Below are 26,757 nucleotides of genomic sequence, written 5' to 3'. Positions count from 1 at the left end.
TTGAACAGATCCAGGTTGCCTCATTTTATAGGTTTTTTCAATAGTGTAACACAAGGCTCATCTCACCATGGGGTCTGTCAGCAGGTAGATGGGGAAGCAGAATGATAGCAGTAGGCGGCATCACATGCCGAAGTGTGAAAAGGTCATGACATTTAGGGGATGTGGTTTCTCTTTGGAACAGGCCAAGAGTTTGACCACAGAGTAGGAGGAGGTAGCTCCTGTTTGGTACAGTTCAAAGGCGTGGGAAAACTCCGTGTTACGTGCCTATTAGGGCAGGACTGTCCAGCTTCCAGGGAGCCGAGGGCCACAGTATTGCGCAGGTTGCCGTCTGAGGGCCTACAAGAGATGAAAGCCACAGTCCTGGGGGCTGCTTGCCGTGGGTTACTCCCCCCGCCTCACTACCCCAGGCTCTCCTCCCAGCTCAACCTCCTAGCTCAATTTGTTTTTGGCATTGAACTGTCTAGCTTTTTAAACAGAGAGAAATGCTTCCTGTAAAACCATTGAAGCAACTCTACAGGAAGCATTTCTCTATCCTGTTAGGTGGCAGTCTAGAAGCTATTTTGGGTAAGTAAAGGATACAGGCAGCAGCAGCAGTGGAAGGGCTTTATGGAAGGGGCTCTATCCGTACAGATATAGCCTGTATTCCAGTTCACGTCATGGTGCTTAGTCTAACAAAGTGTGCGAGAGAGGACACACATTTGGATTCCCAGCCACAAATGGAAACAAAAGAATGGAAAAGGCCTCCTGGGCCATTGCGTACAGTTCCCTGAGTTCTTAAGCAATTGCTAATTCCAGGAATCTCCAAAAGCATGACTTCAAGCCCTCACACACACGTGCAAGGTACAGTACCTGAAACACCAGGAATACCTACAACAGTGGTTGGCAACTTTTTCTGGCCACAGGCTGGAATGACCCACCGTAAGTCAGAGGAAGGTAGGCACGAGGACTTGTCCCCAGATAGTGCCTCTCCAGCAGCCCACAGCGAGTAGCACAAAGAGTGCCTACAGCCAAAGCCCCCTGCCATTGGTTGCTGTGGAAGTCCCATGTCTGCCAGCTGGAGCCATAGGCCTGATCCGGCCTTCAGGCTGTAATTTGCCAACTTTACCCTACAATGTGATGCAGTAGGGGTGGCAAAGGCACAGCCAGCCAATGCCCAGTTACTCCAATGGCAGAGATGCAATTCATTAATATATGCTCAAAAGACCCCTGGAAAAGAACAAGGCTCCCTGAGCCAAGCAAGGTGGCCAGAAGAACAAGGCCTGCTTGCCAAGGATCTCTGCCTTTTCTAAGTACTGGCAGGAATGCTGGTGCACTTTAGCCAAAAGCCTCATGATGGGAAAATATTCCTTCCTAGAACTAACTGGCAAGTAGCAATAGCCCAAGTCAGGGGGTTACTAGGCACTGGCAATGCATCCCTGCATTAAACCACAAGTCATTAGTTCATAGAAGTTTCTCCTTGCAGTCTAGCTCTCCTGTTAGGTACATAGGTATCTCAGGCAGCTGTTAATAGGATAGTCGCACACTTCTTAATGCACTTTTTTGGGAAAGGGGACTGGAGAGCACTGGGGCCAGGGCCTCCTGAAATCCCACAGGAGGAACGCAGTTTAGTTTCCCCAGAATGTCAAGATCCCCCAGAATCTAGCTCCCATATGCAGGACAGGAAAACTGCAAAGCGTTCTCAGTTACAGCGAGAATCCTCAAAGGGAACTTACAAAACACTTCCCAGAGATGAGCCTATGAACTCCACTTCTTCAACCTCCTGGATACTAAAAATCATGGACTAAATATAAACATTGGATTTATGACACATTATAACCTGCCTGACATCTGACTCCAGAGGTACTTCTCTACTATTCATCCCCCTTCTCTCCCCCGCCACCCAGCCCGTCTCTCACCATTGACTCCTCAATCTACATCTTCACTGACTGAAGACCAGCCCAGCCTCTGGCTTCTTTACTATTCATTCCATCCAGGAAGAGCACACACCAACTTCAGAGACTTCCTTAGCCTGACAAAGGGTTTCTGAAGCCGAAAGCTTGCTTAAAAATTGAATAATTTTACTAATTTTAAATACAATGGTGACTAAATTTGAGGAAATCAGAAACAAAAAAGAGGGCCAAAACTCAAATAAAAGTATTTGTTACATATTGTACAATGAGGCCTATTCAAGTACTGATTTCAAGAATTAAGTAAGACCTGAGGTACATCAGAATAGAGACAAATTAGCAATAAAACCCTCCCTTAGCTTCTTTTTTTTTTTTTTTTTTTTTGCACACAAAGGTAAACCAAATTGGGGGGAATAATCAGCTTTGCCTTATGTTTTGGAGAGATTTTAACAAAATATCATTTTTCCCCCCAAAGAAAATGATAGTAGTTGAACATATAAAAAAAAAAAGATCAGAATCTGTATATTTCCAGAGATTTGTAATAATAATGCTGATACAAGCCTTTCAAAATCTCAGTACAAATTGGACCAAGCTGCACCAGTGTGAATCAAGTCTTGGTCTGTCCTACAGGGGTTTGCATCTCAGCAGCTGCATCATCATGAGCTAGCTCCAGTAGCAGGAATCAGGACAAAAACTCATTGTAAACATGTCCATATTAAGTCCGCATTTACCATTATATGTGAACTTGGTCTGGGGCAAGATAAAACTTTGCAGTATCAAAAATAGGCTTTATTTAAAATATTTAGACTTTATCTACAGAGAGAGAAGAGTGACTAAATACTTCAGAATACCAATCACTACTGCTCCCAGTATGGCACTTGGAACACAAGCATGCAGGCTGCTAGGTACTTCCTGCCAACTGCTGTGCAGCCTCAACTCTAAAGCTGTCACTGAATGCTGAGCACACTTGGGGCCAGATTATTAAAGGTATTCAGCTATCTGGCTCCTCGGGTACTCTGCATTTTACAGGAGGACTCTGCGCTTCTTCATATGGAAGAAAATTCTCATCTTTTAAGTTCCCACTAGTGTCTTTTCCAAAGAGGCAGCAGCAATATCCCCGCCCTGCTCTTCTCTCCCCCAGAACTCTACTTTATCGTAGAGTGACATTTTTATGGAATTGTGTTACTTTGGATCTTATCTTCTGTAAATAAGACTAGACCTCTGGGACAGAGCACATCCTTTTCTTTACTTCTGTTCCTCCCACTTAAAAAGCATAGTGATGGTAACAAACAGTGAGGGGGTGAGAGCCTGGAAGAGTATTGGCTTTTCCTGGAATGCCACCATAGCTCAGCCATTAATTGTCACTGGTGTATCACTTTCCCCTCCCTTATTCTTGTTTTCAGATACTCTTAGGCAGAGACGTCCAAGTGTGCCAACTATTTAAACTTGTTTATGCAGGAGAAAGCCAGCTGATACGAATAACCCAATGCATGCCATCACGCAGCAGAGAACAAAGAACCGCACTCTTAACAGATGCTATTCATACTCTGCAGGTTACTTGGTAATAAAATAATAAAAGACCCAAACACACTAACTACTTGACAGATTTCAAAGTGGTAAGATACAAACTTTGCTAAAAAATTCACTGGCTCATTATAAGAGTTACTAGGACTTACTCTAGGAATTGGAAATCAGCTAGATGGTTGCTTTTTCTCTTCCCCATTGCATTCTCAGTGGAACTGATAAAGCATATAGTAAAATTGCTTTATGCTTTCTGTTGTATATCCCTGTTTTCAGTTGTTAAACCTACTTGAGCTGAGAGCTTTGGGAAAAAATAGTTCATTCATTTTTTAATATGAGGTTGGGGAAGTTCTCTTAGCAGAGATCTAGAAATGTCGTGCTTTGAAACAGATTCTTGAAAAACAGCAATGTGGTAGTCCTTCAACATGGGGCCTTTTGCTGCCTGTATAAAGGTGTAACCTATATTTGATCAAGTGATAAACCTGTAAAAAAAAAAATTCTGGCTGCAGATGCTCATGAAGCTCCTTAAGGTAGGTCTACATTCCCCACCCCCCCAGAAGATACTCTACCCTCAAGCATGCCCTACCCATCTGTCCATGCATGCATGTGTGAAATCAATGCAGCAGTGAAGCCACTCCAGGGATTCACTCTATGGCTGTTCTCGAGATCTGCCTCCAATGTAATTAAGGGTGGCTACATTTCCAGGTTTAGCATATGCAAGTGAGTATAGCTGGGCATGCCCAAGAATGGGCGCACATAACAATTCCAGGCACACAAACATAACTATGGAGTCTTGCTGCTGAAATCTTGAACATCCTACATGCAAGTGAGCATGTCCAGCCCATGTTGTTCCTTAGAGCTCTACTAACTGGTGTTAATTCAGAGTCACTATCAAGCAAAACTCAGATCTCTTCCTCAAAAAGTCCAATTAGCCAATAAGAATGCAGCACAGCATTGGACAATCAAGGACTCTTCCTTACAGCCTCACCTCTGCCATGTTCTAATATTTATTCAAGAAAAAAACCCCAGAACATCAATAGGAAAGCTATTCCATTCAATCTTTATTTGCATTGTCCAAAATGAGGCAACAATATGCTTTTATTGTGAAAACCACCAACAGAATATTGGGTTATATTAACAGAAGGGTCTTTTGCGGACCAAGAAAAGTGATTTTTCTATTTGGCACTGTTGAAGTCTTCTTGGAGTACTGTGTCCAGTTTTCAGTTCCACACTTCAAGAAAGACATGGACAGGTTGGAAAGAGTCTGGTGGAGAGTAACAAACATCATTAAAGGCCTGGGAAACAAGACTTAATAAGGAAAAGCTGAAAGAACTAGGGTTTTTTAGTCTGGAGAACAGAAAACTGAGACAGGATTTACTATCAGTCTTCAAACACCTAAAGGGCAATTATAAAAAGGGGACAGAGGTATTTCTCAGTAAAACAGGACTAGGACTAGGAGTAATGACCCTAAGTTCAGGAGAGGCAATTTAGGTTTGAGATTTGGATGAATTGTCTGATGGGGGTGGGGCAAGGGGGGGGTAAAATAGTAGAACTGGATTGTGACACTTATGGAATCTCCATCCCTGAAAATTTAAGAGAAGGTTAGCCACGTGACTGGGATGATTTAGTTGGGGGATGATCCTGCTTTGATTACAGGGCTGGACTAAATGATCTCACGAGTCATTTAGTCCAGTCCCCCCATTCCCAACCCCTCTGTTTTCCTATGAAATATTTCTCTTTCAGGAGGACTCTGTACATAGTTTCTCCTATCCTCTAGCATACATTTATACTAGACTTCAATTCACTAGCAAATTGACTTAACTTTTCTTAAAATACAAAGATAAAGCAATCATTTTCTTTTCCTACAGTCTCATTTATTGAATAAGACAAACACAGAGATGATGGGATCAGAATGGCTGCTTGCAGTCATCCCAGATGAACAGTCTTTAGAGAAAAGTTTTGTGTTTCACAGTTGCAGACAAATTTCTTAGGGCACACATTTTTATTAATTTGGGGTACCCACTACAAACCTGCTTAATAGTATATTACAAGGTTTTGATTCAACAGACAATACTCATTGTGTCTAGGCTGCCCAAAATCCAGGAGACTGGCTTCTGAGCTGGTGGCAGATGATGCTATCAAAGGGTAAACCCCTCTTCCTGTACTCTGAAGAGCTGCAGAGTTGCTCAGTGAGGGAAGTAGAGAAGGAACAGCTGATGGAGAGGTCTGCTCTCTCAGTTGACCATGTAGGCTGGAAAAAAGTTATGGGAGTCTTCATCTCCTTGAGCACCAGTTCTGCCAGGTCTCCTTGAGAACAATTCTGAATGGCTATGGAGCACCCAGACCAGTGTGCCTGGCATCTGTGGAGAGCAACATATTTCTATGGATAAACATTTTTCAAACCTGTATAAAATCTGCCAAAGTTATTTAGTAGCCAGCTAGTCCTTTGTTTGAAGGTATTAGCTTCCCTTTCTTACACTGACTTTGTTATCTGTACCCTGAGAAGTCAAATTTAAAGAGTCAGTTTACCCTGAAATGTGGGCAATAAAAATCCCATTCACAAAACAAGAGAGGCAGATCAGGAATGAGCTGGATCACTAGAAAAGCACTTGAAACTACCTTAACCTATAGTATATTTTCCTTTTTAAAATCATATCTGAAAGTTTCCAGGGCTGTTCTTATTTTTACCTGCTGCTTTCTACTGCTGTAGACTCCCTAGTTCATAGGTGAAATGTATTGCAGAAGGAGTTGAAAAGCACTGAGAGATCCTAAGATGAAAGGTGCTCTAAGCATTGAGGCCCCCTCTACACGTGCCAGTAAAGGCATGATGGGATCTAATGCTGGGTTCAGGTAATCTCACTTCCTGCCAGGCCACAGGTGCATGGTAGGAAGTGCGATTGTGGGAGGGTGTCTTAGATCCCATTGGGCCTTATTGCCAGTGCAGGGAAAGCCTAATCATTTCTTCAAATTGCAGTGGTTAGCTGAGATACAGGGCAGGAAGACACACTCTGAGCATTCATTTTTCAGCAACATGGCAAGCATTTAAAAGTATGTTGAAGAAAGATTTAAAAAAGCCTTAAGGTGCTCTGTAGAGATAGATCCTCACCATTGTAAGTACACACAGAAGTAACATTAGTCATGTGACCGGCCCCTTGAAAGTGCTCTACAGCTATATCCTGACAGAAGTGCATGGCTGCAGAGTGCTTTAGAAGTGCCAGATTGGGCAAGAAATTAACTGTCATTACATGAGTGTTCAAATAAAAGTGCTCCAAAGCAGAGCGCCTTCATTAACTTTCGATTGGGGCTGGGCTGATATATCCCATCCCTGTTCCCAGTGCTGCTTGTATGATAGGAGGAGGGAGAAGGGAGGGGAGGGAGCTCAGGCTGGTGTTTGCCCAACCTGTGCTGGACAGGGGCCTCAGAGGTGGCTCCAATCCACCCACCTCGTCCAGAACGGGTTGGGCAAACCCCGGCCCACGCTCCATCCCCTCCCTTCTCTCCCCTCCCATCGTGCAGGCAGCGCTGGAGCTGGGGTGCTGGAGCTAAGTGAGAGAAGCTGCAAACATGAAGCTGCTCAGCTAGATCAGCTCCAAAATAGAGCATGATCCCCCACCCTCCCGAATGCCTGTTGGGTTGGGGAAGTTAGTCTAAGTCATGGTTCTGGGAAGCATCATGGAGTTAGACTGGGGAGCTGCATGTTTGTCAGTGCCCTGAGTTAGAGGCTATTTAATTCATTAGTCCTCAAGTCAGCCAAGATGCTGAACCTGTAGACTGGAATCAGTCACCTGGAAGATGTGGTTTCTTTATCAACACTGTTTCAGGGGAGTTCTGCTCCTGTAGAGCTCACACTGAAAGAAAGAAAGGTTCTTTCAGCCAAATTTTCCTATGTGAAAACTTCAGATAGGCTTTCCTTGAGCCCAGTTCAAAATAAAGCACTATGTTTGCTTTAGTTAACTCTAAAATGGATTGTGAGCTGAATGACATCTCTCACTGAAGTCAATGGGGTTATTATTCCCAAAGCAAGGTATGACCTTAATTAACAGAGTTGTTCCCCTCAACAGCTGCCTCAGCAGCAATGACCCCAGGGTCTACAAACCTGAAGGCTGATACAAAACAATGCTACCGCTACATCCTCTCAGCTGCCTAGGGAATATAGATGGAAGCCAGGGACCCAGCTGGCTTTCAAGAAAACATCTGATCCCATTTCCACATTTTCCAGATGCCCTTTTGCAGCCCCAGTGAATAATACTATGCCCACAGAGTAAATAATGATATATTGCACCTCCTCTAAAACTCATCATTCAGATGTTCAAAGGAAGGTCTTCGTGCTTAGTCCTGCAACAGAACAATCAGTACCATATTAATGTATTATTCTCTAAAACAGTAAGCACTGACTACCAGAGATTATGTCTCATCTGTTCTCTTTCCTACCTTAGCAGCTAACAGAGCTCTCCCATTCCCACCTCCAAAAAAGGCCTAAGACTACAAGGCCAAATGTTGAAAAATGCTTTTTTATGTCTGCACAGGGCAAATGCCCTTTTCCCTCTCTAAATATAAGCTTGGTAAAATGACTAAGTTGATATACTTTTGACATAAAGTTCATCATGACTTTCTATTTGCTCACATTGTGTGCCTTCTTGGCCAAATCTTTGCCCAGTGCATTATTCTTTGATCAAGAATCAGCTTCCCTGATCTAAACCCTCCTATTATATAATGCTGTGGTAATCCCAACTCTTCTGTATGGCTGTGAAGATTGGGTGACCTACAGGGACCACTTGTAAAGCCTGGAATGCCTTCACCAGCGCGACCTCCAGAAGTTCCTCATCATAAAGCAGGAGAATCATCATGCAAATGCCAGTGTCCTTACCAATGCTAACACCACCAGCATGGAAGTATTGATTATTCAACATCAGCTGCAGTGGACTTGGCATTGTGGACACATGCCTGATATACGTTTACCAAAACAACTGCTATACTCCCAAGTCAGCACCAGGACAAAGGACGTAGGGGCCAGAGGAAATGCTTCAAGGACACCCTCAAGGTGAACATTAAGTGTGGCATTGACATCACAAATTGGGAAAAGCTAGCCTAGAACAGGGCTACATGGCAACACCCTATGAGAGAAGGTACATCTTACTTCGAGGAAAACTGTTTCACCCTGGAGGCAGAAAAATGACAGAAGTGGAAGGAAAGGAAACAAGACAAGACAAGAAATCCAGAGTTTAACTCTCCCTTTAAATCACCATGTGTGGAGTCTGCCAGAGTGTCTGGGGTCCTAGAATAGGCCTTCTTAATCATCAGACTCATCTACAACCCTTTACTTGACCCCTGGAAGTGATCATCCTTGACAATGAGTGAAGGACAAGGATTTTCCTGCTCTAACAGTGCTAAAAGGCTAAAATCAGACAACAGGTTTGATAGGCCCTGATTAGGCCTGGATATGACTCATATCAAACAGACCCTGCACAGCCTTTTACACACTATGCTTAAATGGCAATTAAGTCTAATTTGCCATGATTGTTTGTAGTCAAAAAATTGATTTGAATAATTCATAAGTACTTAGTGTGGGACAATGGGCTTGTTAGCCTGTAAGGTTTGCTGCAAGACAAAAATGCTTTAATGTGAATTGAGTTGGTTGTCTTTTTTTAGCCAAAAGGTGACCCAGAAAGACTGCCTTAAACAGCACTGCTTCACTATCACAAGTAGAGTCCTTGTAGTTGTGTAGAGACTAAAGCCCTGAAGACATGACTTTTTCTAAAGCCCATTCCACGAACGTTTAAATGTGGCCCACCTTCCAGTGACTTGTTAACTTCATCATCTTCCTCCTAATACTTCCTTAAAATACCTATGACATGAAGCCTACTAAAAGCTTGACAATGGTTAGGTTGTTGGACTACAGCTACAGTCTATTATGTTGACCACGATTGTTTAGCTATACTTCCTCCTCCACTTCATCCATAGGTTGTAAGCGATATGGGGCAAGGACAAGCTTTCTGGTCTGTTTTTATACAGTGCCTAGCACAATGGGATTCTAATCCACAAAGAGTGCTAGGGACTGTGGCAATAAAAATAAATAGTAATGAAGATTTCTGCAAGCCACTGGTTGTTTCTTCCATTGTGCCAGTCCAACATGGCACCAATATACCATTTAAATATTTTTCAATATTTTGATCACAATACAGCTCAAGTTTCTGTACTGTACTAGATCTCCTTAAGGTCTCTGGTTCACTCTCATTAGGAAGGCTACCAGAACTGTCCCATATTTAATGAAAGAATCTTACGGCAGGGAAGCCATCACCCAAAGCCACAGTATCAACTTACTTTACCAACACAAAAGACTTTATTGTTAACAGATCAGAACTAATAGAGCTATGGGAGACTACGGTGAATTCTGTTCTGGCTCATGCATTAAACAATACCACTCTCAGCTAAGATCCCTTTGTAGCCTCTTACTAGAGATCATGACTGAGGTATAGATTCCCTTTCAGAGTTCATTGTTTGATATGCCAAGACAGAAAAATATTTTTTTGTTCTACATTTTAGAAAGCTAAGCGTATTTTAAATGGAGTCACTGAGAAGGGCAGATAGCATAAATACAGATTACCATGCTGTGCTTTTTTTTTACTTTTTTTTTTTTTTTTTAAAGCTACTTTTCTAATGATAACCACTGGTTAACAAAAGCCACCACTCCCAATGCTAACCGTAGGCCACAAGAGCAGATATCTTCTAGGAGGATCTGAAGAACAATACTGGTGGATCACAAAAAGGAGTCTGAAGTGTGTAAGCAAGTTATCAAAAAAACTAAAACCTGTTTAATAGGTTGGTGTATCTGTACTTTGAGTTACCCAGGAAAAGGTCAAACAAAAAGAAGACCAGAGAAAGAAAGGGCAGTTTATAGCAGAAAGCATACGAGGGAAGGGAAATTGCTTGGAGAGACAGGAAGCACAACAGTAGATGCGCTAGCTACAGAGAAAAGAAGGAAGATAAGCTTTTGTTTTAAAATATCCATTTATTATCTAACATTCACTTGGTCTAGTCACGTAGTACTTACTCTGGAAAGAAGTCCCAATGACTTCAGAAATGGAGGATGAGAACTAGGCTAGGTACAGACAATCAAAAAGCCCAAGGCTGAATCAATTCAATCTTCACAGGTTAGTCTAAGCTGTGTAGGTTAAACCAATAAGCAGTCTCTTTGGACTTTTAAGCATTCCTTTGTGATTGAATTTTCTAAACTTTACTCCTCCTTTCTGGGTCCTGACCCACTGAAATGCCCTTCACATCAGGTTCAGCCATCATTTTTTACTTTAAATGGGGCTATACATATGATAAGAAAGGACAGTTTTTCTCCAACCTGCTATTCTTTCACTCAAAACTCTTTCCAGGGCCTTGCACTTAGGGGCAAAAAAGAACGCCTGGGGATCCGTGCTGGTCACTCTGGCTGTCATGGTTTCTTTGTTCTTTACTTGCTTGCCCCAGTGCTGTACTGTTCAGGAAGCAGGACAGAACTGCTTTTCATTAGCTGAAGCTGCCTAAAAGGCAGCATAGAAGTGCCCTTTATAGACTAACTGCATGAGAGATGCATAAGCTTCTGATTAAGTGAGCTGTAGTTCTCAAAAACTTCTGCATCTCTCATGCAGTTACTCCATCAGCTGGCAATCTTTAAAAACTGTGGCTGGAACAACCCCAGCTCTGGATTTGGTGTGGGTCAGAGGACACTGGTGGTGTGTCAGTGGTGGAGGCTTTGCCTACACCTGCACTGGGGTTTGGCAGCTGGGAGCTGCACCTGTGCTGCCGCCACTTCTCTCTGCCTGTGCCCCCAAACCCTCCTCTTGGCTGCAATGTGTTGCAGCTGAAAGCTGACCAGCCTCAGTACAGCTCCTCACTAGATGGAAGCTGTGCCCACACTGCAGCAGGGAGGGATGGTAGAAAAGAAGATGCAGCAGCATTGGCATAGCTTCCAGCTGTTCGGCTCACAAGCAAAGCCTTCTTTCCATCTGTGGGCCAGATCCATCCCACAAGCCATATGATGCCAAACCCATAATTTATGTAAGGTGCGCCTACCTTCTGTCTGACTTCAGACTAGCATGGCTAACTACTTCTCTATGAAGTTGTATTGATAAATGCTCAGAGTGCTTGAGAAAGAAAAATTACCAAGCAGCTGTGTATAGACTGCATTTAACTGAGTGTAACTGGTAGGGGTTTATGCACTAGGCCAAACCTGCTGCAGGGAAAAGTACTGGCAAGGTCAGCATCCAGCCTCATGCCCTTGACCTTGGTGAAATGCTGCTGAGGCAGGGAGAGATGTCACTTCGGCGAGGGGAAGAAAGGTGTTGGCACAGCCAGCAGCTACAAGCAGCTGCAGGGTGCAAGGACTCTCTCATGTGCCCCTGCTGTGGCAGCTGCTGACTGTCATTGCCAGCTGGGATTAGAAAGGATAAACTCAGCTGTGAAAAAAAAAAATTGGCAGCTGCTCCATTAACCACATAGTTGGCTGTACCAACACCTCCTCCCATAGCAGTGGTGTCTGCCCTGGCAGCAGTGTGAGGCTGCTTTGGGTCCTTCTGCCCCAGTTCTGATCCCTATCTCTACCTTAGATGCATGTCAGAAAGACACCACTTAAGTTGGAGCCTGGGATTCAGGCCCTGCTTGCCTCACCTCAATTTATGCTACAGATATGCAGCAAATCACTTACGGCCAGCCTCTTCCAGAGTCCCAAGTAGCAGAAAACACCTTGATGCCAATCCCTTTTGGAGGTATGGTAAAGGATCTAGTTGACCTACAGTTCTGGCCACAAAGAGCTGCTACATTTCTTCTTGTATTGAAGTTAACATTTCTGAAAGGGTTGCCTCTTTCTACCAGTTGGTCTTAAAAATCAGGAACAAGTTTGTACAACTGCAGTTTAGAGCAAAGTGGACAGTGCTCATTACATAAAGCAAAAACAGGCAACACGGTGCAGAAAATAGTTCCATTAAGGAAGGGCTTTTGTGTTTACATTTGCAGAGGCCATTAAGCCAGTGGAATGTGCAATGGGGTTGCTTTGCCAAAACAAATACGGCTCTTGTCAGAGTCACTACTGTTCCTGCAGGTTCTGCAAGAGACTTCAACCACTTTGAGCCACACCAAGCAGGGTTCCCCTTGGACAAATCTCTTTTATTGCAGGCGAGAGAGCAAGTTCTCTGGTGGTCAGAGCAAAGGGCCAAAATCTATGATCTAAGAGCAGGGAAAATAGGGATCTAAAATCAGGGGTCAGCAACATGTGGCAGTGGGGGACTACTGTACTGGAGCTTCACTCCAGATGTAGGATGCTTCCAGCCTGGCCCGAGCTGAGCTAAAGCCAGCTTCCCCTCCCCCCAGCCCCAAAAAGTGTTGCTGCTGGTCCACCATCACCCATATACTGCAGAAGTCTCTTCCCTCACCCCAGCTCCATGGGCTGGAAGCAACTTGGGGGCCCTAGGTTCCCAATCCTTGATAAAAATCACAACTGATGTCCTTTGCAACCTATGATAAATCAATTCATCTCTATTCCATATATCTGTTTTCTTTTCAGCCAGGGTAAAAAACGGCTCCTACATTCACAAACCTTTGAAAAACCAGCTGCTGCAGCATATCATAGCTGAGGCTTCCTAGGCATCAACAGAATGGTCATTTGTACATTGGGTTTCTGATCAAATACAGATGAAGCATGAGTGCAAGGCTGTTTGTCAAGGCAAAGTAAACAGACACGGTGTTGACAAAAGCATGATTAAGCCATCATGCTTCACAAAGACTGCAGCTTAACAGTGGATTAATTCTGTTTGTAGGTTCAGTTTTGGGGACAATACTTGCTGCGAGGTGCAGCATTCAACTTTGTACACCATGCTCATAAAACACCTGGTACAGTACTGCCTTTAGTAGCAGGATTGCGGCCTTCTGAGGCTAATTCACTTGAGAGCAAGGTCCCATTGTGTTATGCGTAGTACAGATGCAGAGAGAGAGATGGGCCTTGCTCTAAAGAGCTTCCAGTTGAAGGAGCCTGAGGGTAGGAGAAGAAGCAGAGGCACAGTAAAAAGAAAAATCAAAAACCAAAAACCAGGACTTAGCTCTTCCAACTGCCAGGCACTGGCCCCATCTGCTGCACCACTCACTATGCCCTTCTTGCACAATGCCTTTCTCCATGTTCAATAGAAAAGGCAAAGCAAATCCTTCAAACGTAGTAGTGTTGTTCCTCAGTCTGAAAGAATCCAATGGTGCTGCTTCTTATTTACCTTAGCAGACCTTAAGATTCTTAGACACTAGGGCTGGAAGGGACCTTGGAAGATCGAGTCCAGCCCCCTGCCCAAAGGGCAGGAAATCAGCAGGGGTCATAGAATCCCAGCAAGATAGACATCCAAATGTCTCTTGAAGATGTTCAAAGTAGGTGCTTGAACCACCTGCCATGGCAGTCTATTCCAGACCTTGGGGGCTCGGACAGTAAAGAGGTTTTTCCTTATGTCCATCCTGAAACGGTCACAGAGGAGTTTGTGACAATTCGATCTTGTCATCCCTTGGGGTGCTCTGGTGAACAGATGTTCCCCCAGATCCTGATGAGCACCCCTGATAAACTTGTAGGTGGCCACCAAATCACCCCTGAGCCTGTGCTTTTCCAGGCTGAAGAGTCCCATGACTCTTAGCCTCTCATCATAAGGTTGATTTTCCTGACCTCTGATCATGCGCGTGGCTCTCCTCTGGACTCTCTCAAGCTTCTCCACGTCCTTTTTTAATTGTTGAGCCCAAAACTGGATATAATACTCCATCTGTGGCCTCACCAAGGCCAAGTACAACAGAAGAATGACATCCTGGGATTTGCTTAAGAAGCACCTGTGGATGCAAACCAGTGTTTCGCTCGCTTTACTAGCTGCAGCATCACATGGAAGGCTCGTGTTCATCCTGTGGTCAATCATGACCCCCAAGTCCCTTTCGTCAGAAGTGCTAGCTAGCGTAGCACTGCCAAGCCTATAAACATGCTATGGGCTTTTCCTCTCAAGGTGGAGAACCTTGCATTTTTTGGTGTTAAATGCCATCAGGTTCTCGTCTGCCCATTTTGAGCCTGTCCTCAGGTGTGGACAGTTTACCCCAAGGTTTGGTGTAATCGGTGAACTTGGCTAGTCCACTTCTGATGCCAATGTCCACATCATTAATGAAGAAGATGTTGAACAATATAGGCCCAAGGACAGAACCTTGAGGGACCCCCACTGGTCACAGGGCACCATGACGATTGACTTCCATCAACCACCACTCTTGGTCCGACCACGTAGCCAATTCCCCAGCCAGCCGATCATGGAGAAGCCTAGGTTGCAGTTGGCCAGTTTTGCCAAGAGGTGATCATGGGATATCAGATCAAAGGCTTTTTTAAAAGTCAAGATATACGATATCAATCTCTTCCCCCTTGTCCAGGTGATAGGTCTTGCTTGACCAATCATTTCCTTTTTACGACCAGGTAACCTATCTGCAACAAACCCGTGCTGGCTATCCTTCAGGGTGTTGCCACCGGCCAGTCTGTTGAGATGGTCTCTTTTATCATCTTTTCTAGGATCTTCCCAGGGATGGAGGTCAGGTTGATGGTCCTGTAGTTTGCTGGATCCACTTTCTTCCCCTTCTTGAAGACAGGCACCATGTTGGCCTTCTTCCAATCAATCATCGGGCACTTCACTGGAGCACCAGGAGTTCTTGAAGATCTATGCCAGGGGCTGGGCTATGATGCTCGTCAGCTCCTTGAGTACCCTGGGATGTAAGCTGTCAGGGCCAGCTGACTTGAAGGTATCCAGCATCTCAAGGTGTTCCTTCATAAGGTCAGCATTGATGGAGGGTAAGGAATCTCCCTCACCCAGGTCCTCCTGTCCCGTAATGGACAGGGGCATCCCTTGGGACTGGTGAAAGACCGATGCAAGGTACCCATTTAGCAAGTTGGCTTTTTCATGGGCGTCAGTCATCAGTTCTCCCTTTTGGTTTGGCAGGGGTCCAATGTTGCCCTTGCTTTTCCTCCGGCTCCCCACATATCTAAAAAAGGACTTTTTATTGTCCTTGATACTTGTAGCCAGTTGGAGATCAGTTGCACCTTGGCTTTCCTTGTTTGGTCTCTGCAGGTCTGGACCAGTGCAGAATATTCCTCCTTGGTGGTGGATCCCATCCTCCATCCTTTGTAGGCCTTTCTTTTTAGATGCAGGAAGTCCTCTAGTTCCCTGCAGAGCCACGGGGGCTGCTGTGCCCTTTTATTGCCTTTCCTCTGAGATGGGATAGACTTTGCTTGTGCATCAAGGATTGCTTCCTTGAGGAGCAACCACTCGCCCTGAACTCCCCTCCCCTTTGGGCTGAGGCCCTTTAGGGCCTCACTGACAAGCCTCCTGAGCTTGATGGCTACAGCATCAGAAATTCTTTCTACTGGATGGTGGCTTGGGACTATTGTTTTTGGACATCTGTTTAAAAAGAGATCTCTCAGTCTTGGGGTCTTGAAGTATGCTGGATGGGTCCTGCTTTTGTAGACATCTTGTAGGAATGACAGAGGTTTTCCACCTCCTCTCCAATAGAAATTGGAGCCATTTGTAATGAGGAAATTCCTCCACAAAAGAACTGAAATTACAGGTCTGAAATATGGGGGCTTTAGAGTCCAGGCTGTACTTCTTAAAACAATGGCACTGACTCACAATTAAAAAAACCAAAAACAAAAAACCACAACTGGATTCATAATTTTGAGCCAGCATAGACAACTGGTATGATTCCATACTTGTGGATACATTCCACTGCACAAAGTCACAAGAAGTGAAAGTAGAGACTATAATGCTGCAGTCAAAATGGGGATGAGATAGAATTACCTTTCCCATGTTTCCTAGTCTGTTCTGAAAGAGATCCAAAATACTTGATTTACATTCTACCATTGGCCACACACAGAAAGCCTTTTCAAGGACAGGGTTAGGATCATCCCTATCCAATCTCAGGCAGGGGCTTGCACTAAATGACCTCTGAAGGTCCTTTCCAGCCTTACTTCTCCATGACAGTAATGACCTATCCTTCCTGGATGAGGAGACAAAGTCATGGTATTACCCATGCTCTGCTTCTTCCCATCTGTTCCTTGGTATTTTGAGTTGGAAGGGACTTGCTCTACAGAGGCTATATCTGCTCCTGTAACAAGGGCAGCTAACACAGGAATGAAGCTGCAGCTTTCCATCACTATAGTCCCCTGCATGACTGAACCTTAACTGAGGCCCTAGAAAGCAACGGATTAAGGAGTCCACTGTTCCTAAAGACCAAATTCTGCATTGCTCTATGGGTGAAGTATCTAACAAGTTACTCAATGAGTTTACTTGCAAATACCTACTAGAGCTGTGCGAAACGGTACCATTCCATTTCTCCTTGAGTTTCGATGGTTCCAGGGAACAGTGTTTCATTTCAAATTTCATTTCAATTCGAAACAGCTGTTTCATCTAAACAGAAAGGCTGTTTTGATGTTTTGCTGGGGCAGGGAGGCAGCCCAGCTGAGCTGCCCCCCTGCCCCCTAGCGTGAGCAAGTGCAGGGGATGGGCTGCCTCCTGCCCCCGGCACGATCTGTCCCCTGCCAGAACTTGTGCCAGGGATAGGAAGTCAGCCCAGCTCAACTGACTTCCTATCCCCAGTGCTATGGTCGAAACATTTCAACTAGCCTAAATTTGTTTTGAGGCTATTTTGATGGTCTTTGTTTAATTTTGATTTTGCTGTTTTGACCTCAAAATTAGTTGAAACAGTGTCGAAACAAAACAACCGGCGAAATTTCACACATCCTCTATACCTACATCATCAGCATCTATACATAAACCAAAATTTAGGGCAAGTACAACCTGCCTAAGCTGTAGCAGGTAGAGAACACAAAATTTGGCAGCTATGGCCACAGCAGGGGAAAGATGGTACAGGCACTAGAGAGGACAGTCCAAGATGGCTGGCTCTGTGGCAAATTGCATGCTGGGGGCTGTCCAAAAAGGTAGCCAAGTTGTTTGACTCTGGGAGGAACTGGTGGTAAGGAATAAGTTATGCTGGAGCTGTTGTAGGCTAGCAAGTTTTGAACCTGGAGATGTGGTGGTTTCTGGTATAATAGGGATCCTGGAAAAGGGTGGTTACTGTGGTCTGTGACCTGGGAGCTAGGGGAAGGTATGGAGGAAGGAGCAGATTGCTAGGAGGTCCTTGTTGCAACTGACCCAAGGGGTGGGGGAAGGAAATACATGGAAATCAGGAACTAGGCTTGGGCCTCTCACCTTGTGCTTGTTCTACTGAAGCACACTGGCTTTTTTCAATAGTATCCCCATGTAAGCAAAAAGGTGCAGAACTAAAAGTGAATGGCTACTTTCTCCTTCAGTTAGTGAGAGCCTTCTGCATCCAACCTGAGGCAGGGTAATGCATGGTAGGGCTCCTGAATGCCCGAATGTCACATAAGCTCGCAAAAAAGAATTTTTCCAACTATTTTAGTTGGTCTAATAAAAGATATTGGATTTACCCAAAGAATGTCGTCTGCCTATGTCCCAAGCCCAACACAGCTACAACCTATACCCCTGAAACACAAGATGCACAACACTTAGCAGCTCTTTTCCATTTCTTATGTTTGCAAATTAAGAATAGCCACAGTGATAGGCTTTAAGTTCATGTTTAACCCTCCTGTGCACACAGAAAAAATACAAAGTCGGACATTCATTTAGAAGAATTGCAATCACAATCCATAAAGTAAATTATTTGCAGCATATTGCACCATCCCTATACGTATCGACTCCTCTCCTTAAAAAATTTAGAGATGATCGGGTAGATTTCCTTCACTCCTGCTGTAGAAAATAAAATTTGTACCATACTTTCTGATATAGCAATATGGTAGCAATTCTGATTGGCAGACTTGTAGCTGTGATGCTTGTTTAAGTTTGAAACTGTCTTGTTTGAAAAGAGCAAAGTTAATGCTGAATTTCATGAGCACCTAATATTTGAGCTTTTTTTTTTTTTCCTTTTTTAAAAACGTTTTTCAAAAGGTGATCTGTTCTCTCATACCATCTCCCCTCACTACGATCTAACTTTCCATGTGGGATAGAATATTATCATCTTATGAAAGCCACAGCTGTCACCACATATGTGTATTTGTTTAAAGGAAGTAAACATAATGAGTCTTGATTTAGTACCTCTGAATTGATGCTGCATGATAAGCCTATTGTTTAAAAGGTTGATTGAATTTTTTATTATTACAAGAAATATTTGACTTCAGTGTGCTGAGCCCTTCAAACATTTGGGAAAGATCCAAGTTAAACACTTTGTGTCCAAATTATCTGCTCAAAAAGATCCTTCCCATCTTACATGCAAGAGAAAAAGAAGGTAGAAAATACTCGAGGTAATTCACTGGTAGCTTGACTAGAGAGAAGATGAAGGTTTTTGTGGAATATGAGGCCATTATCCAGGACAGTTGGACAATACCTCTGACAGGGAGGGTGGCTGGTTTTCTGGACTGAACACTAGCTGGGGAACCCGAAAGGGAATTAAACCATCAACATCCTGGGTAAGGTTGATGGAGACGAAAGCCCTGAAGTAAGCAGGGGACCTGAAGAAAGCACAAGCAGGAGGGGCAACAGTGAAGACCTCATTTTTGAGAAAGTAGGGCAATTGAGTAATCACCTCAAAAGTCTGTACATGAATGCACGGAGCCTGGGAAACAAGCAGGAAGAAGTGGAAGTACTCACACAGTCCCACAACTATGATGCGATTGGAATAATAGACTTGGTGGGATAGTTCATGATTGGATTACTGCCACAGCTGGGTATAAATAAAACAAAACAAAAAAACAAACTGTTCAGGAAGAAGAGGAAGGGGAGAAAAGAAGGAGTTTCTCTTTATGTAATGGAGTTGTGTGATTGCTCAGAGGTACAGTATGAAACTGAAGATAGGCCTGTTGAAAGTCTCTGGATTAGGGTCAGCGTGTACAGCAGCAAGGGTGATGTTGTGGTGGGTGTCTGCTATAGACCAGGAGGATGAGGCTTACTTCAAACAACCTGTGGAAGTTTCTCCATCATAGGCCCTGGTACTCATGGGGGACTTCAAATCACATTGACTGGAAGAGCAATACAGGAGTGCACAGGCAATCCAGGACATTTTTGGAGAGTCTTGGGAACTACTTCCTGGTACAAGTGTTGGAGTGGCCAACTAAGGGCCATGCTCTTCTTAATCTGCTGCTTGCAAACAGGGACGAATTGGTGGGGAATGTAGTAGCGGATGGCAACTTGGGCAGCAGCAGCCACAAGATGACTGAGTTCAGGATCCTGAGGAAATGAGGGAAGGAGAGAAGCAGAGTAAGAACCCTGGATTCCTGAAAAAGCAGACTTTGACTCCTTCAGGGAACTCATGGGCAGGATCCCCTGGGAGGCCAGTCAGGAGGAAGGCGGGGGGAAAAAAGGAGTCCAGGAAAGCTGGTTATACTTTAAATAAGCCTTACTGAGGACACAGGAATGAACCATCCCAATGCACAGGGAGTCTAGGAAGTATGGCAGAAGACCAGCGTGGCAAAGAACTCAATGAGCTAACACACAAAAAGAAATGGAAAACTGAAAAAAAGACTAGGAAAGAGTATACGAGTATTAGTCCGGTATGCAGGGATGAAAATCAGGAAGGCCAAAGTACAATGACTTGCAACTAGCAAGGGCTATGAAGGGTAACAAGAAGGGTTTCTGCAAGTATGTCAGCAACAAGAGGAAAATTATGGAAAGTGTGCGTCCCTTACTGAATGGGGGGGGGCTAACTAGTAACAGATGGTGTAGAAAAGGCTGAAGTACTCAATGCCTTTTTCACCTCAGTCTTCACCAGACAAGGTCGGCTCCCAGATGAGGAGTCCAAGTCTGCTTTTTCAGTAATCCAGGGTCCTTACTCTGCACCCGGCAGCACAGCTTGGGGAGGTGAGCAGGTGTTGACAGAACAAGGAGCAATGGTCTCAAGTTGCACCAAGGGAAGTTTTGGATAGATATTAGGAAACATTCTCACAAGGAAGATAGTAAAGCACTGGAACAGTTTACCCAGAGAGATTGTGGCAACTCCATCCTTAAAGAGAGATTTTAAGACCTGGCTAGACAAAGCCTTGGGTGTCTGCTCATGTAAAACCCTGTTGGTGATCCCACTCCCTCCTGAGGATGGAACATAAAAGTTTTTGCTCCCAGAGGGGGCATCTTCAGCTACCAATAGGAGTGCCAGCGGCACCATCTGAGGAATCCCTGACACTGGAGCCACCGCATTTCACCAGCTCGTGCTGGATCTGGGTTGGCTGGCATGCAGCTGATCATGTCATAAAGATGTCCCCTACGCCAGCTGAAGAAGGGAGAACAAGGACCACAGAGCACAGGTGCAGGAGAGCAAGCCCTGACTGGAGCAAGCCCCACTGGGGACCAAGAGGGAAGAGCAATGCTAGCACCCCCAACTGGAAGCTTGGAGGAGCCTCACAATTGTGGGACCAGTGGCAAAGCACTGGGGATTTGTCGACACAGACTGAAGGTGACACGAGACGATAGGTGCTTCACTGGATGGGTGAAGACAATGAGCTGCGAGTCTGTTCTGTTGGGTGATGGTAAAAAGTACGAATTTAAGGGATCAGCTCTAAGGGAGCATAGCAGTAGAAGCCCACTGAACTGTGTCAAGGAGGGCTGCTGATTGCTGAGGTAAAGGCAGACCAACTGAGAGGATGGGGCCATGTCACCACTCGATGGGAATCGACCTGATTAGACTATAAGACTGAGTTGATGCAAGGATGGGATGCAAGGGGAGGCAGAGCCCCAGGGAACAAGAAGACGCTTGTGACAATAGGTGAACACCAACAAGCATCCTCCCTTCTTACTTAAAGATCAAGACATGGCAGGCAAGACAGAGTGTGTGCCCTGCTAATGCGCCAGTCAGGTCAATCTGTCAGGCCCCAAGAGCTGGCACTTAGAAGATCAGACCCCTAGACCTCAGTGGCACACCACAACCGCTTACACTGTGAAATAGCAAAGAGGGCCCAGGCCTATGGCTACAACTATACCACAATGCTGAGACACTACAGCTCCCAAAACACAAAGGGCCAATAACTGCCAGAACCCATTCCTGGTCAGTCTGCTCCAAGATTAATGCACCCATGGTATTACTCCCCTCAAGGCCTGCGGGCCTAAACTGGCAACCAAACCGCCAGGACTCCATTCCCAATTAGTTTGCTCCAGGAATCAACACTCCCCACTCAAGAGAGAAAAAAAAGAGGGGAAGAGGGGGGAAAATAGGAGTGTCAGATTCCAAGACAGACTCTCTCTCCCTGCACCTGAAGCTTTCCCTTGCCTCTGAAGTGAAGAAGGGAGAACCCCCATGGGGAGCAATTTTTCTGGCTCCCAATTCAGTGGTGCAGCTCTCAGCAGCCCCAGGATATCAGTGCTGCATAGAGGGGAAGCATCACCTCCCTGGACCTGTGCTTGAGAGTGACAAAAGTTTTTACCTTAGGATATGCCAGTATATGCTTTTAGATTATGGCAGTTGATATTCCCACTCTGTTAGCATCAGTGAGTTTCAGTAAAAGGTGAAGAGGAAGGAACCTATTTCTTGAACACATATATATATGCTGCAGTTTTATACAGGCATCATCCTTTAATGCCATGCATTGGCCCAAAGCCACCATGTACCCCCTTATTCAGGATGAATGTACTCACCATGATGCTGAAGTATCAAGTACAAAGGGAAAAATCTTGTAGCCTTTGCTAGTGCAGAGCCTGTGGCAATAAGAGCTTCATTCGCTGGTTATCTGTCAGGACATTCCAGTTCATAATTGCTGGCAACCCAGCCATCCTTATTTTCACATATACTAAGACACACATAACATGGCCCAATCATATTTGATGTAAAAGACACTAAAGTCCCAAGGAGTTTAGGCAGCATCACTGTGCCTTTAATCAGACAAAGGCTCCATTCTGCACATGCTAAACATGTAGCTGAAGTGCCTCGTCTGAGGACTTACTGGCATTCATCAGGACAAGTCCTCATCAACCAGAGGCAGCTAGAAGACCTAAAATTGCAGGACATTGATGATGGCTGCAGTTAGATGGAAATGATGTACCAACTTACCTACATGGAAGCAAACCTGATTCATAAACAACATCACTAGACGTACTAGCAGTTGTTCTGTGTGTCACTGTGGTCCGTGAGGGTCTGCATAAAAATGGAGTAAGCCATAAATGCTGCATACCCTCGGAGGCTGGGGAGCATGGCAGCCACCCACAGATGCCCCCAGCAGTGTCAGCAGTGGCCAGCAGCGATTGGGGACTGCCCGCAGATGCCGCTGGCAGTGTCAGCAGTTGGCGGGGGGGGGGGGGGCGGGAAGCAGCAACTGCCCACAAGTACCACCAGCAGTGCCTTTTTGCAGGGGTGCACCCCCATGCTCATGGGGTGCACATGCACCCCCTATGTATCACCAACGGAGTAAGCCATTTTTGTTCAAGTATTTGCTTGCTTGAAACAGCGGGCTTAAAAAAAAAATGGAAGTGTCCCAATCACACCTGCACTGCTTGGATTGTCCCCAGGCTTGTAAGAATAGCTAGCAGATTTGGATAGATGGACATAGCAGTATCAATTGCCTTGAAAACCACAATGATCTCTGTGCAAGTATAGATTCTCCGATCCCAGACTTATTGCTAGCAGAGATGACAAAACTCTTTATCTTCCCTTCCAGACCTTCTATCATTTCTCCATTACTGTGGACAAAACTACTTTCTTTTCTACTGCTTTCGGCCCATAACCTGGGCATCATCTTCACCTTAGCCTGGATGTGAGGACCTAGAGAGAGGTCCGTCTCCAAGTCTGTCAGATTCTTTTGGCATAACAACTCTGAAATAGACTTTTCCATCCATCCACAGAGCTAAAACTTGTCAGGTTCGGGTCATCTCTGGGCTTGATCATTAGAATGCTCTTTTTGGACTTCCAAACTTGCTGCACTCTTATCCATCCAGAATGCTGGAAAAACATCCTTTTCCGAGTCAGTCACTTTGACTATGACCCTAATCTATTTCTCTGCACTGTCTCCTGCTTATGCATTTCATAAAATATAAGCCACTTGTCTTCACTTTCACCTTAGCCTGGGGCCTTTCCCTATGTTACTTATCAGTTCTTATTCAGTATTGAAATAAGACTTCCACATTCATTCATAAACCTGTTGCTTTTTCACACACAAGTATCTTCCTGGCTTCTTTCATGCATCCTCTTAATCTTAGGATGAAGCCCCCCATATATATCCACAAAACCATTCAATTATCATTCTTCAAATCCCTCCTTAAAATCCTCTTGCCTATAAAAAGACTGCAGTTCAACCACTGGTATGTGAAAACAATATCCATCATGAGGGCCAGTATTGCCTTTAGTTTCCTTATACTCCCCCATGTATCTACACCCCTCTGCTGTCTCTTCTTTCATACTCAGGCTGTAAATTCTTTGGGTTTACAGGGATAGTCTTTGCTCTACTGTTGTGCAATGCTGAGAACAGCAGCATTATTTTTTTTAATGGTGAGCCTCCTACCTATACTCCAACAGCAGCAGAGTCCAGGACTGCTACTTGTCACAGAGCGCTTCTGTACCTCTCTTGGTTCTTTCATGTATTGGTGTGTCCCTCAAGTGCTGAGCCAAGTTCTTCACAGCTCCATGAATTGGTCTTTTTTATACAAAAGTTCTGAACCTCCTCTGGTCACAATGTGGCTGCACCAAACATGTGCTTAGGCTCCTGATCCAGAAGCAGTGGCCTGCATAGGGGTCATTTGCCATGAAAATACCATCAGATCTATCTCCACCATGTCCATGTAGTCCCATTCATTGGCTGCTGTCGCATTTTTAACTGCAAACTACTGAAAGGCCTAGTACCTTGCATTAACCAAGCATGCTGACATGGTTAACAAGAGCTCACAATAAAAGGGGTAGTCTACTGTATGCCAAGATCCGCACAATACCTTACCAGGTGGTTACCGTATAGTGAAGACAAAGGCTCTATTTGCTGCTGTGGGTTTCCACAGTTTGTCTGTTCTAGGTTCCTACTACTATTTCCACATGTCAGACATGCCCTGACTACAAATGTAAAGACTGGCAGGAATGTCTCTCTGTTCCTAGGTTTTTGGTTCTAGCCATGTTGGTCTAAGGACATAGGCAGGAAAGGTTCTTCGAGTTGATCTGGTATCTTTTATTAGACCAACTGTGTTGTTGGAAAAAAGTCCTTAGCAAGCTTCCAGGCACAATCACCCTTCTTCTGGCACAGGAAGTCTCTGCTGTTCTGAGGCTCCAAGGAATAAGAGAAGCTAAAAGGGCGACAGGATGTCAGTGAACCTGTTTTGTACCTTGAACTAGTAGGACTGTAGAGTCCCCTTGACTCACCTATGGCTTCGCTCACCCCCCTTCCCTCCAGCCCTGATTTACCTTTTGTTTTCCTAATTTTGTTAACCTATTTACCTTCTCACTGACATCTTGTCACACTTTTAGCTTCTCTCATTCCTTGGAATCTCAGAACAGCAGAGACTTCCTATGCCAGAAGAAGGGTGATTGCACCCAAAAACTTACACAGAACTCCCGCCCCCCCAGCTACCTAGTTGGTCTAGTAAAATATCTCGCATCTACCCAAAGAAACTTGCCTGTCTCTGCTCTTAAGCATTCATTCTCTGTTTTACATTCATTAACAATAGTATGAAGGAGTAACTTGTATGAGCCAGGGCAGCAGCAGAAAGAACACACATATAAGCAGCAAGTGGATTTTTCCTGTTTTCCATTAGTGCTTGAATGCTAATGACTTAATCTTGCCGTTGCTGAGAATCTTCAGGAAGGAAATGAGTTCCCTCTACTCCCATTATTTTAATGCAATTTAAGTGCACTCAATGCCTCATTGAGGCACTCGACACCTCACAGAAGCAGATGCTAAATGCTTGGTACATTAACTGTCTGACTGTTATACTCAACCCTTTGATTGTTGTGGTTATTAAAAATTCTTCAGTTGCAACAATTTTCCCATGTTATTGCCAGAGTATTGATAACTCCTGTCCTGACCCCTTCTAGAATATAAATGACTCATTAATCACAACTCTGTTATCTCCAAGAAATAACAATACACATACTAAGTCCTTATCTGTTGCTTTTCGTGTAAACATTTAAAATAATGGCTCTGCTTACCAAACTGGTTTCCTGGTCAATCTTCCTTTAGCAGTGCTGTGTTCAATTTAACCCTCAGTTATGCAGCTAAAGCGGCATTGTTATTCTCTTTGTGCCTAAACAGCAGTTTTTCACTTACATAAATTACTTCTCATAGTATTTAAGACGTCAGAATTACCCGTTTTTTAAGGATAAAAATCGATTAAAAAAAATTTATTTACATTTCTTTCCTTTAAACAATGCTTGCAATGAGGCTTACTTTGCTAAGAACTTGGCATTGGAAGCAAGGTGCTGCAAAAGAGGACTGGGATTAGTGTTTTAAAAATAAAAGAACCCAGATAGAATTGATACAGAAAAGCATATTGAACACATGAGTTAGAAAAAAGTCCCTGTTCGTGAATGCTGCAGAGAGGAGGGTGCTTCTCCCATGTTAATTAATGTCTCAATGCGTCAACAAACATGAGCCCATGGAAATTTACAGGAATTTGGGAACTGCAAAATGTCTGAAACAGCTGAAAGCATTAACTTACTGCGCCACCTAGCCCTCACTGGAGGCTATTTTCTCTTAGACCTTGTGATGCAGTATTAAATCAACATAGTCCAAGAGGGGAAATTAAGCAGATAGATCTATACCAGTAGAATTTATGCAGCATGCTTATTTCAGCACGAGTCTTTTCCAGTTTTTGCCACTTTGGAAGGGATTCGGTATTTTTTTTCCTTACAGAATAAAATTACTGTTACCACAAGTAAGACCTGGTCCACACTAGAAGTCTACAACAAGAGCTTGCTATGTTTTTTGATAGGATTTCTCTCTTAAAAAGAAAAAGAAAAAAAGCACCCAAACAAACAAAATCACACCTTAAGTGAGACAACTTTGCTGCTAAAAGCCCTAGAGAAGATGTACCTTACAGAAGTGGGAGTTCACTTAAGGAAATGGCATATACCGGGGGGACGGGAGGGGGTCTCAAACTGTAGGTTGCAACCTTCCAGGGGGTCAGAAGCAACTTAAAATGGGGCTACAAACTTTCTAGAGGGTACCATGGTGGTGCAGGGAAGTGGCAGGCAGCAGCGGTGCAGAGTGGTGGATGGTGGCAGCAGCTACCATGTGTGAGCTCCCTGTCCCCCACCACCGCTGCTGCCATCCAGCACTCAGGGTCACAGTAGCACAAAGTCTGAGAACCCCTGGCATATATGATAACAACACAACTGCTTTGCTAGTCTAAGC

At 44.4% G+C, this 26,757-nt stretch overlaps 1 long non-coding RNA gene across 1 annotated transcript; it reads right to left on the bottom strand.

The window, feature by feature from the left end:
* Positions 1-4,447: 4,447 nt before the first annotated feature.
* LOC109285239 (uncharacterized) lies at positions 4,448-26,003 on the bottom strand. Its single transcript, XR_002092915.2, has 2 exons — positions 25,554-26,003; positions 4,448-5,767 (listed from the first exon to the last, which is right to left on the bottom strand). It is a non-coding gene; the product is annotated as an uncharacterized LOC109285239 (long non-coding RNA).
* Between the last annotated feature and the right edge of the window lie 754 nt (positions 26,004-26,757).

The sequence above is a fragment of the Alligator mississippiensis genome, chromosome 3 (genome assembly GCF_030867095.1).
Source record: "Alligator mississippiensis isolate rAllMis1 chromosome 3, rAllMis1, whole genome shotgun sequence".
Classification (NCBI taxonomy): Eukaryota; Metazoa; Chordata; order Crocodylia; family Alligatoridae; genus Alligator; species Alligator mississippiensis.
This window is presented reverse-complemented; position numbering and strand designations above follow the sequence as displayed.